This window comes from Pseudorca crassidens, chromosome 9 (genome assembly GCF_039906515.1).
Source record: "Pseudorca crassidens isolate mPseCra1 chromosome 9, mPseCra1.hap1, whole genome shotgun sequence".
In the NCBI taxonomy this organism is placed as follows: domain Eukaryota; kingdom Metazoa; phylum Chordata; class Mammalia; order Artiodactyla; family Delphinidae; genus Pseudorca; species Pseudorca crassidens.
Window position 1 is genome coordinate 94,106,761 of NC_090304.1, and position 12,038 is coordinate 94,118,798.

Consider the following 12,038-nt stretch of genomic DNA (forward strand, 5'->3'; position numbering starts at 1 on the left):
GATTCACTGCCTGGAGGCTCCAGACCCCCTTCCATCCCCACCCATGACAGCTCAGATTCAGTCCTTTGTAATTCAGTGTGAATTTTGCCCTTTCAAAGCCCAGTTGACAAGATTCCTCCTGCCTGGCCCAACATCTACATGAATTTCAGGGACACCACAGACTTTTGGTCCCTTCTCCCTAGCCTTGGCCTCAGCACAAGGCATGTCCTCATTGTTCCACCACGGGTTTAGTGCACAAGCCACAAGCAGCCACCATCCTTCCCACCATATCTCCTCCAAAACAGAGCCTTCTGGTGTGTGGGTGCAAGGCCCTGGAGGGTCTCCCTGGTGAGGACAGGATTCTATACACGGTGGATGCTGCATCGATGCTGTGACCATTAGAAGTTAAAGGGTCTTTGATTACAGCAGGTGGAACTGGGAAATCTGGCAAAAGTGGGGATCCCACAGATCCCTGGAGTAACATCTTAAAAGATACCAACAGACCAGCTGATCCAGCCAATTATTTAAAAACCCACTTCAGTAGCACCTGCACTGTACCCAACACTGGAGATAGACAGACATGCAAGATATGGCCCACTGGGATGGTGTTAGTGCGATTCCCATTTCACAGAAAAGGCAGCTAACACCCAAGGGGTTGATGGCTTGTCTAAGGCCAAACAGTTGGTAAGTAAAGGAGAGGAGCTAGGCAAGACCCAAGCACCCTGTCTTCTTAGGTTCAAGAGTTCACAGCACATAACCCCATCCAGCGGCCCCAAATGTGACCCCGCAGGCTAGCCTCTGCTTCCTGCTCTAGATGTGGGAATGATGGGAGGACTGCCTGAGAGTGGGCAGACACTGGAGTTACCAGGTCTCTCTTTTGCCTGAGACTCACAGAGGGCTCCTGGCAGAGGAGGGTGGGAGAGAAGCTGGGAAGCCACAGCCTGTGCATGCAAATAAGGCAGCTGCATAATTAATCAACATCAAACAGTTTCATTAAGAGATGGAGCTTTGCGGCTGTTTGTCTTGGGAAAAAAAAAAAAACTGAAACAGCAGGAAGGGGACAGGAGAAGGGAGGCTCAGATTGTTAAGGCTCTATTCAGAGGCTAATGTTTCTGCCCGCTGGGGGCCAAGGGGTCTACAGATGGTGACAAGATCTGTTGGGAGAGGAGGCTAACGGCCCCCAGGACGGCTTTAGCCCCCAAATATTAGGCTTGGGCTCCCAAGAGGTCATTTTATCCCTCCTGGACAGGGATGGTGCCCCTCAGCTGTCAGCCCACTAAGAACCACACCAGCCACCTGAACCCAGGCCTCTTACAAGAGCAAAGGTTTCGGGGAGGAAGGTGGGCATCGCCAGACAGAGCTCAGAGACCCATCCCGGAACAGCAGACCCTCTAAAAACTGAGAGTCCCAGCTTCTGAGCAGGGGGTTCCCCATGGAGGGAGCAGATGCCCTCATACACCCTGGGACTTGGTGCTCAAATTCCCCAAAATGATCACAAAGCACTGTGGGACAGAGAAGAGCAAATTGCAGAAACCAAACCAGGGGACCTATTTATCCCTAAATGTCCAGTTGTCCCCTCACCCCATGCCCAGCACCTCTTCTTTTACTCTAAAATGAAAAGAGGAAAGCAGGGGAGTGAGAGCTCCTCGCCAGGCCTTCTGGGAGCTAACGCCACAAGGCTGGAGTCTCCCTAGGCACCCAGCTGTGGGGTGTGGCCCCCAGTTGCCCTGGCTAAGTTCCCATGGGCCGGGGAGATCACCTCTCAGAAGAAATCCTTCCAACTCTTCATGATCTGGCTCTGATTCTCTTTCCAGCCACCTTCTCATCCCTCTATTCGCTCTGTGTTCCATCCATATCAAAGCAAGTTCCATTCCCCCAGCAGCCATGGCCTCTCACATTCCATGCTATTCCTTCTGCAGGAATGACCTTCCTATTCTCTGTGTTCCCTACCTAGCAAACTCTTTCTTATCTGTCAAGTCACAGTTCAAATACCCCTTCCTCTGTATAGCCTTCCCTGAGTTCCATACCCTACAAGGTCAGGTATCTTCCTCACTGTGCTCAACGTAATTTGTGTTTTAATTATTTGTTCACGTGACAGACTCTGGCCATGAAACCACAAGCTCCTTGAGGACAGGGACCATATCTTTCTTCATCTTTGTAGCACTAAGACTTGGGCTGCACTCTGTAAGTTTATCAAATGAATAAATCTTTCGAACTGAAACAGATCACAGATCCCTCATCCAGATGCCTGACTCTTGACGAATGTTTAAACCATTCAGAATGAGAAGTTTATTCTCTTCCTGAATAGATCTCAAATCCCTGAGATTGGGAAGACGCGGAGGTGGGAGAAGTGACCCTCACTTAGCAGGTTGGGTCTCCAGGATCATGAGCAACAGTTCCTAAGAGGTCAAGAGGTCAGCCTTAGGCTGAGTGCCAGACCATAATAAAAGCCCAGTGTGCTGGGCCAGAGCCCCCTGAACTCTCTTCCTGAGCTGAGTGCTGCTGGGTGACATGGAGTGTCATCTGGGAATGCGGTGGGGCGGAAGTTGTTCCAGTGCCTCTGGAATCCCATGGCCACGGGGCCTGTCAGAGAGGCCTCTACCCATCAGGAGCCTCTCCTGCAGACCTGGAGCTCCAGAAAGGAACCAGGTGGGACCAAACAGCCACAGTTCTACATGCCCACCCAGGTCTTCTCACCCTCTCTTCTGCCCACCCCCCACCCCCGTCCCCTTTCCTCCAAAACTGCTGACTCCTTGTGACTTAAGTCTTCCAGAGATGGCCAGAAGGGCAAGGATCCATTTTAAATTAACAAGGTTATTAGCAGTTAATTACCTGAGGTATCACTGTAATTGAAAAGAAAAAGAGAGGAGAGAGGCTCATAAACATTCCCAGGCGCCCGCCCGTTCTCTTCACTATCACTGAGGGGAGGATGAAGAGGGGAAGGGTGAACAGGGCCCTCTCCCCAACACGGGCCCTGCTCAGACCATTGGCTTTTCTTTCTCTCAGTGTTTCTGCACGTGCTCCCACCCATTTTCCAGAGATATGTGGGTGTAGGGGAACCAGACGCAGGAAGAGTACGCTGCCTGCCCCACAGACACTTCAGAGAAGTGCTCAGCAGAAGCTATAAAGATGAAGGGAGGTTTATTTCATATTAGGGGTGTGGAAAGGAGGCACATATCTGAGGCCTCCAGTGAATATTTTTAGTGATTTGTATCTCGATTGTCCTTAGTTATTCTACAATTAAGCATGGCTGGCATACGTTGGAATTATTGAATTTTGGTCCTGAATTCACTGCCACCAGAGATACCACTTATGGTCAGGGACCCCCTCCTCCCCGACTACTCCTGCCCCTGCCAGGGCTAAAGACCGCAGGGAGGGGTAGGGCCTGGAGAGGACACAGAAGGAGGCGCCCCTCCCTTAGGCTGGCCACCTAACCCCAGCTCCTGCTAATCAGATCCTGAGACAAGGATGCCACACCCCACAGCTTCTTAGCAGAGAAGCCTCTCCTGCAGAAGCTCACCAGAGGCCACCCTGTCCCTGACACCTCACAGAAGGAGCCGAGACCCGCAGTCTCCATCAATGCCTGCCTGTGGGAGATGCAACCGTCACAACTGTCTCCCGTTCCCACCAAACTGTTCCCTGTTTAGGGTAAACCAGCAGAAAGAGCTAACCTGAGAGAACCAAAACCCCCTACCAGTCCAAAAACTCTCCCGCAGAGGCAAGTGGCAGGTGCAAACGCCCGCACTCCCAGGCCAGGACCCTGAAACAGGCACTGCTGGGTCTCCTGTGAGGAGAGCAGGGGGTGGGTGCCGGCAGGATGGACAGGGGGCTGTCCAACCACTTCAAGCCTCTGCTGCCCTGAGACGCCTGCCACAGCCCCCGGCCACCCTCCCTGTCCTCCTTCCTTCCCCCGCTAACCCCACCCCAGCAATACCCTGGGTCCCCTGCCCTAGGCTAAGCCCCTTCGCCTCTGTACCTGGCTCTCCTGAGCAGCATGCAGCCCCCTGAGGAGCCAGAGTGGTCAGGAGTAGACCCCTCACCAACCCCACCCAACCTTCTAGAGGCAACAAAAAAGTGCAAAGCGGGGAAGGGCAGAGCACGTGGAAAGCCCACACAACCACATACATGTGCAAGTATGAGTGTAGGAAGTATTAACAAACATGCAGAAAAATGCACATAGCATTAGTTTTGTTTTTAATTGAGCATTTACTATGTGACAGGTAAGTGACATTACTAGCTGCATTTTATGAATGGAGAAGTTAGGGTTCAGAGATTCTAATATGTCCAAGGTGATGGAGGGAGTTATGACCCAGGCAGTCTGTCTCTAAACTGCCTAAAACCTAAATCCTCCATTACACGCTTGGTAGGGGTGGGGTAGGGAGGGGATGGTTAGGGAGCCAAGGTGTATTAAAATGTTCCTCTCCCCACTCCACATGGGGAGGTTACTGCTCAACAGAGGACCAGAGTCCTTCCTCCTCTTTTCCCCACCCCAGGCAGGAGCAGGGGGTCAGAGTCCTTGGTCAGGGGGAAACCAACTCACCAGCACAGACTCCCCCAGTCATGCCCTCAACCTCTGGCTCCCTGCCCTCCCTGCCCTTCCAGCCACGCTCCTAAGGGCAGAGGAACCCAGCTGGGTCAGGGAGGAAAAGGCCCAGTCTGGTTCCCATTTCCTCACCCGCAGGGCTGCTCCATACACCCCACCCCAACCGCCCCGCACTGAGTTTGCACTGTTCAAAGTCACCTTGTGAGTGCCTCCTGTGCCAGGGAAGGCAGCCAGTGGGAGAGAAGCAGATGGGCCGCTGACAGGGGCAGCATGGAAAGAGCATCTACAGCTAGCACGGGCGAGGGCATGGGGAGGTTGCTGCACAACCTGGAACCTGGACTTGGGGCTCCCAGTGCTCAGGGCAGGCCCAGGGGTGAGCCCAGAACCCTAGGCTGACCCTGGAATCTGGTTCACCTGGACTGGACTCTGAGTCTGGTGGGCCACTGACTGTAACATCTGGAATCTGAATGGGCTTGTGAAACTGGAGGGGGTGGATCTGACACCTGAGAGCCACGAAGCTCCCAGGAACCAGAGCTTCACTCCAAAGAAACCTTAAGCCCTGTCGTTTCTTTCCTGGGAACAGAGGAAACAAAGTAGGGAGGGAAGGAAGCGGCCCAGGGCCTACCACTCCACCCTGCCCCCCTGCCCCATGCATCTCTGCCCACTGGGATTCACCTTCTCCCTGGTCCTCTGAGGCTCTGGACAGGCAAGGGTGTAGTGGGAGCCCACAGAGCTGCCTTCAGATCTCTCCCTGCAACTTACTGACTCTGGGAAAAATCACTTCACTTCTCTGGGTAACAGTTTCTATAACATGGGGAAACCACCCACCTTGTGGCTTACTGCACAGACAAAATGCCTAAGACACAGCTGGCACTCAGCAAATGTTATTTTCCACCCCCTCTCCCTCCCCACCCCATCCCACTGGAGAAGCTCTCTCCCCGCTGGTGGGCAGGCCCGGGGAGTGGAGGGACAGCAGAGACTCCTCGGGGGAGCTAGCACTGGCACTTTGGGAATTGGAATCTACCGGAAGTCCTGCAGGGACAGTAGGATGTTGGGGCCACGTGCTGGCGCATTCTTCGGAATGTGCTGGAACCTTTGGGGGGGAACACCATGCACTCCTGGGCACAGGCTGAGATATCATGAGAGGCCCACTGTGGGGTGTCTGGAGCAACCTGGGCACACTGGGACCTTCCTGACAGTTCCCAGAGTTCTCCTGGGATTCCCCACCCCGAGGGCTGGGGGCCTTACAGGGTCTCCACTGGAGAGATACCAGAGCACAGTAAGAATACAATAGGAGCTGCTGGGGACATACTGGAAGGCTACTGGGAAAGTCTCTGGGGTGCTACTGGGAGGAGAAGCACACATCTGGGCATTCCAAGGGTCCTCTGGGACGCAATGCCCACTGGGGCCCTTTGGGGACCACCAGGGGCTCCCCGCAGGGCACTCACGGCTTCCGCTAAGTGCTCTTCTCTTGATGAGGAGCACGGGTGGCTGGGAGGGTAGCCTGCCTGGGAGCCAGACACAGGGCCGCATTGCCCCAGAAGAGGGAGTCAGCATCTGGACCTGGGACTGGGCAGCAACCACCAGTCTGTGCTTCCATGGTGTGGCGGCAGGCTCGGGGAACACGCAGCCTGGTCTGGAAAATCAACCCTGAAGAGGGGGGCAGCTCAGCCTGACTGCTGGGAGCCCTGCCTGGAGTCAGTGCCCCCAAACTTGGGCCCTAGGCCCTACATCCACCCCCAGGTGAGAGAATACCCAGGGCTCTGGGAGGCAGGACCGCTGGCTGCAAGGACCCTCTCAGGACTGAAGCAGGGAGACCCAGTGGGGCTGGCAGGGGCCTCATCAACAACAAAGCTTCCTCTGTGTTCCCGGAGCTCGAGCACAGGGATCTAGAAGGTACTCAGCAGAGAACAGCCTTCCTCCCCACGGTCGTGGCACTGGAGGGAGGCAACAACAACCCAAGCCATGCTCCAGGGTCATGTGTGGGTAGCTGCACTCTCACAGGAGCCTGCGGTGGAGGCGACGGGAATGCAGACACCACGGAGCAGCAGAGGGCTAACCTCACAGAGTCCTGCTACAGGCAGGCAGACAGTGCAGACACCCACTAACCAAAAAGCCGAAAGGGGAAGGTCGAGGTCAGTTTCCAGGAAAGGGCCCGGCTCCTTTTGAAGATCTAGATATGGTCAGAGGAAGAAAAAAAAAGGCAAGACAGACAAAGCCCCAAACTTGAGCACGTTTATTATCAACGAGCACGTATTCAACACCTCCTACGTCCCAAGTGACTCCCTCAAACGCGGTCCTCGCCCCCACGGCGTCCCCAGGCAACATCGCTGTCTCTCCTTCTTCCCCATATGCCTCTTCTCCTCGGAGAACAGCACCCCTCCGCCCCAAAAACCTGGACCCCACTCTGCCCCTCACGGCCACTCAGGGGCCAGATCCTGCCTTTTCTGCCTCAAGACGTATCTCTCTCCTCCTCCTTGGGCCCCGCACCGCGGCAGCACCTCTCAGGCAGATAGCCAGTGGGTTGGGACCCTGCCTCTGGCCTTGCCCATCTCCACGCAGTTGCAAAATGTTCTTTGTAAAACACCATTCCAGTCATCCCTGCCTCCTGCACAAAGTCCTCTCTTGCCACCTCAGAGTCCATAAAGTAGTATCAAAATTCCAAGGAGTAAAATGCCCTTCAGTCCAATGCCCTTCAGTCCCCAACACAATCTATCCTCCAGTCACCCTAAGCTCCTTGTCAATCTCTAAACTTTTATCCCTCTCGCTCCTCTGGGCCTCTGCGTGTGCTCTTCCCTTGTCTGTCTCCCATGAATCCTTGACACTGCCTGCAGTTTTGTATCCCCAGCACGTGGAACATGGAAGTGATTGAATGAATGGGTGGATGCCCATGGGAAAGGATATATTAAAAATCTCATGAAAGGATAAATTAATCTCTCATGAGGTTGTAGTATTTTCCACATCATAACAACGAGGAAACAGATTCAGAGAAGTGAAGCAACTTGCCCGAGGTCACAAAGAGTCAGTACCTCATCAGAAGAGCCCTGGAAGGCCCAACACAAAAGAAAGAACAGAATAAGAACCGAGCATGGGGTCAGGAGCGGCACAGGCAGGAGTCAGTAGAGGTCAGGGAGAGGAGATGGGGAGCGAGGTTTGTAGAAGGTCGGTGCCTGCTGGTCATACAGCTCACGGTGAAGGAAGGAGGTTTCAGGCAGATATCACTGGGGTCCCAGTAGGAAAACAGTGTCCTCCTCCAAGAATCAGAATGGGGCTAAAGTGAAGACCCCAGGGTGGGGGACATTAGCTAGTGCTGGCCATGGTGCCAAGGCTGTGTGCAGGTTACTAAGCCTGGACTAATGGTGGGAGTCTTGACGTAGAAGTAACTCTTCCCCATTCCCAAAGCCCCGTGGGGCGGGGCGGGGTGGGGACATGTATCCCAGTCTCAGGAAGAGAGATCTGCGGGCACACAGGCTGGACCTCTGGCCTGTGCAAAACGAACCTCAGCTTCTTGGCCCTGGGTGGTAATGGCTGCTAGGGAATCTGGGACCCTTGGGGAAAGATAAAGACTTGGATAACCCTATTGTCCCTATTCCCCAACTCCTATCCTCTTTTCTGCACCTTCCCCACCCTAGCCCTTCTTAGAAACCTTCCCGGTTTCCAGCATGCATTGCCCCTTCAAATAACAAGAGCTTCTCACCAGGCCCCTGACCTCCCGGCTTGTTCTGTGGTCTTCTCCGGACATGGAAGACCATCTCCCTAAGGGGCATGGTGACTGGGGGAGAGCAGTGGGACGGACCCGCCACCTGCCCTAGGCCTGGCCCCAGCCCCATCCACACCTGCTCAGGGCTCAGGGCTCCAGGGCCTGGTGGGAGGCGGCTGTGCTCCAGCTAGCCGGCATGTTTTGTTAAAGAGAATACAGCTGCTGCTCTACTTCAGTGGATGGGCCCCAAGATAGCTGCATGCCCTGGAAAGCACCAGTGGTGCTGCTGGGCCAGAGGAGCTTGGCCACCTCTGCCCCCAGCCTTGGACAACCAAGGCAATCCACACCAAAGCAGCTCCTATGCATGCCTGTCTGGGGAAGTACGGACTTGGAGAAGAGTGAGTCACTCGGCTCAGGATACTGACTTAGTTCCTCTACGCCCTGCCGCCCCAGCATCAAGGAACCTTGGATCCAAGGTACCCACGAGGCCCCAAGCAACATCATGCACCTGTCCACCCTCACTTGAACTTCCAGGACTGCTCTGCACATCCGTTCACTAGGCCTGAGGACCTGCGTGGCTGAACCAGGATATGCCCACAAGTCCACCACCCAGAGGCCTCCTCTCCATCATCCCTGGCCTGGTGTGAGCTAGCAGCTAGCTGGTGTAGGCCAGTGGAAAGCAGCAGAGAAGCTGTCAGCACCCACCCCTTCAGGGTGACTGGCCTGCCTCCCCACCCCCAGCCCCTGCTCAGCCCGTTCCAGCCTGGCCACCAGACAATGAGGAGAAACAGGAGAGGGGCTGAGATCAGCACAGCCAGCCCCGGGCCTGGCCACCCACTCCTCCACCCCTGGCAGCACTGAGCCCCATCATCAGGCACTAATTAAATCCCCCTAATGAGGAAATAAGGATGCAGGAGCTAGCTCCACCATGGCCTCCCCGGCCCACCGCCCTCGCCTCTCCATTGGACTTATCGCTCGTCACAGGATGTTTACAATAATTTTTAATTTGTGCAATTATTAATCACTTTTCTATCTGCCTAATTTGCATAATAATTAGTCATCTCACTGTTTGGCATGCCTGTGAATGACAGTGTTTTAAATTGAATTAAGATTTTAATATTCTGTTTTCCTGCTTTCTTCCCCCTCCACACGCTAATCAAAGTCAGATTTGGCAGCCAGAGGGAGGGCGGGGAGGAGGCTGGCAGGCACTGGACTTGGCCCACTCTGTGCTCCTGAGAGCTGTCTCCCAGAGGAGGGCCTGTCTGGAGAAGGCAACGGCAACCACCCCTCACCCCAAACGCGGCACTTGAAGGGTGAACCCAGGCTTGCCTAACCAGTAGAGGTAATGAGTGAGGAGTGGGCAAAGGCACCGCAGAGGGAGGGGTCATACTGGCCCAGAGGCGCCAGAGATCAAAAAAGCACTTTCACTTTTTTTTTCCCCCAAACAGCCTGCTTTTTGCAAGGGGACGTCAGAAAGCACATCACAGGCCAGTAATTGATCCCCGGTTACTAGTCTAGGTTAACTTTGATGGCTCAGGGTCCCCCAGGTAGAAAAGCACGCTGCAGCAGTCTAAAACCCATTGCCACTCTTCAGATGGATGGAGAAAACACATCTCTGCAGCTGAGTTTGGTCCCCCCACTCCCCTCTAGAGCCACCGCTGCTCCACAAGCCGGCAGACCCTCTGCCCAGGCTCAGCGGGGCACTTTGCAGACTGTGCCAGGGAGTGTTGGGTTTTGACTGACCAGAGGCAACAAGCAGGGGCACACTGTCCTCTGTCAGGAGGCTTTGGTGGGTTTCTTTCTCTCCTTCTTACCCTCTAGCCCCTCTCTGACCACCCCAGGAATTCAGCTCCAACCCCGCCTCCCCACCACTATTGGCTTGTTGCCATGGTAATCCCGAGGCTGCCCTGGATACCCACTGCTGCTCCAGAATTCTCTGCTTAGGCAGGCAGCGCACCCCGCAGCCTGCTAAGAACACCTCCCCTTTGCTATCGCTGCAGACAAAGGGCGAGGAGCTGGGGCATGATCACCTACACATGGTCTGCAAAGTCAGACCCTGGTCTCTCCCTCCAGGTGAGTAGGGAGAGAAGATGGGGTGGGGCGGGGGGCAAACTTCACACAGCAACCGAGACCTCCCCCAGGCCAGAATAGGAGGAAGGGCCTCATCCTACCACGGAAATCCCTTCCTCCCACAAGGAGCAGGGCCTCCCAACTCTGCCCTTAGGGGCCAAGGGAGGGAAGTCCCCTGGATGGGAAAGAGGGAAGTGGGGTCTTGCTGCCAGATTTAGAGCTGGGTGAGAGGAGGGAGGGCTACCAGTTTCCAGGGGAGCCCTTCTCCTTCACAGGACTCCACGGCTGGTCTGCATTCCCCACCTGCAGGTCAGTCAGCACGGTCCGGCAGAGAAGTTCCAGGCATCCCTGGGGCCTCCTCTGGCACAGGGTATCTGTGGGCCCTCCAGTCAAGTGCTAATCCACCTAGGACGGCACCAGCCTCCGGGGCTGGTAGTACCAGGAACCACTTGCCTAGTCTTTGCCTGAAGGGGCAGGATAAAAGTTGCCAGGGTTCAGGGGAGGTGCACTCCAACCCAGGAATTACAGGGAGAAACCGGGCCTCAGGGCTTTGGGCTGTGTCCTCAACCCCAGCTAGAGGGTGCACACAGCCCCCTTAGCATGTTGTAAAGCAGGCTCTGACGAGCCAGACTTGACACTCTGCTACACTGTCACTCAGGGGACCCCAGCCCTTACCACACCCAGCTTTACCCACCACAGCCAGCTCTCTGCTTCCCCACAGCCCCTGAGCGGCCAAGGGAGCCCCGAAGACAGTGAGGCCTGCACATATAGCCAGTGCCACAGCAGCCTCTGCTGGCCACCCTCGCCTCCCACACCGACCTCGGGATGAAAAGAAGGCAGCAGCCCCTCAGATCCAGGCCCGCTGTGAGTTCCAATCATGGACCTGGGAGAGACCTGGTTTACCCCTGCTGTCTCAGCATAATTATCAAGAGCACACACACCATTCACTCAAAAAGTGTCCTGGTTTGGAGGATAAACTAATCACAACCAAGTTCAGGGTCCCAGAGAGCCCGGGGAGAAGGTGGAAAAACTCCAAGCATGGAGACAAGCAATCTCTCCACCCCCACCCAGAGTTACTCTCTTCTAGGCAACACAGGAGGAAGCTCAGAGTCCCTGCCCTGGGCCAGAGCAGACGTGTCTTGACAGTCCTGCCTGGGGAGAGGGGGAAAGTAGCTCCTTCCCACTGGAGGAAATACTAGACAGGAACCCAAAGGAACCCAAAGAAGATAGAAGAAAACTCAGCAAAAGGGTAGGAAGCCTGAGGGAGTAAAGTGCTATCTCTACATGTGTCCAGCAGGTGGCAACACAGAGCAGTCTGCATCCACCCATCCCCGTGGCAGCAGGGAAGCCCTATCCAGCTGGTTGCCTTGTCTGGCTCTGGCATGTGGCCTCTGTCCTTCTGCAAAGCCTCTCTCTCCCCTTCACTAGACTCTACACCCGCTTTTCCCCAGCTGACTCCCTAGCCTGAACCACAAAAATCAACAAATTAACACACTATGCGCGCGCACACCCCACCCTTAACCTAAGAGAGGAAGAAGAGAATTCAGAGCCCAAACTAGGGGCTGCGGGACTCCTGGATCCCTTCGTCTCGTGCTGCTGCCTGGTTGATGCAAGGCTCTTAGGGGACCCCTTCTACCAAATGGGTAGAGATACCTGAGAACAGAGGTATAGAGACCACTGTGTTTCTTTGTGGGATGGGAATGGAGTCATAGAAATCGGGGAATTTCTATACGTTCTGTCATTTGG

At 55.0% G+C, this 12,038-nt stretch overlaps 1 long non-coding RNA gene across 1 annotated transcript in view; it reads right to left on the minus strand.

Annotated features, from left to right (window-relative positions):
• The window catches only part of LOC137230894 (uncharacterized), a 270,727-nt gene that overhangs the window by 251,664 nt on the left and 7,025 nt on the right, over positions 1 to 12,038 (minus strand). The window lies entirely within an intron of this gene.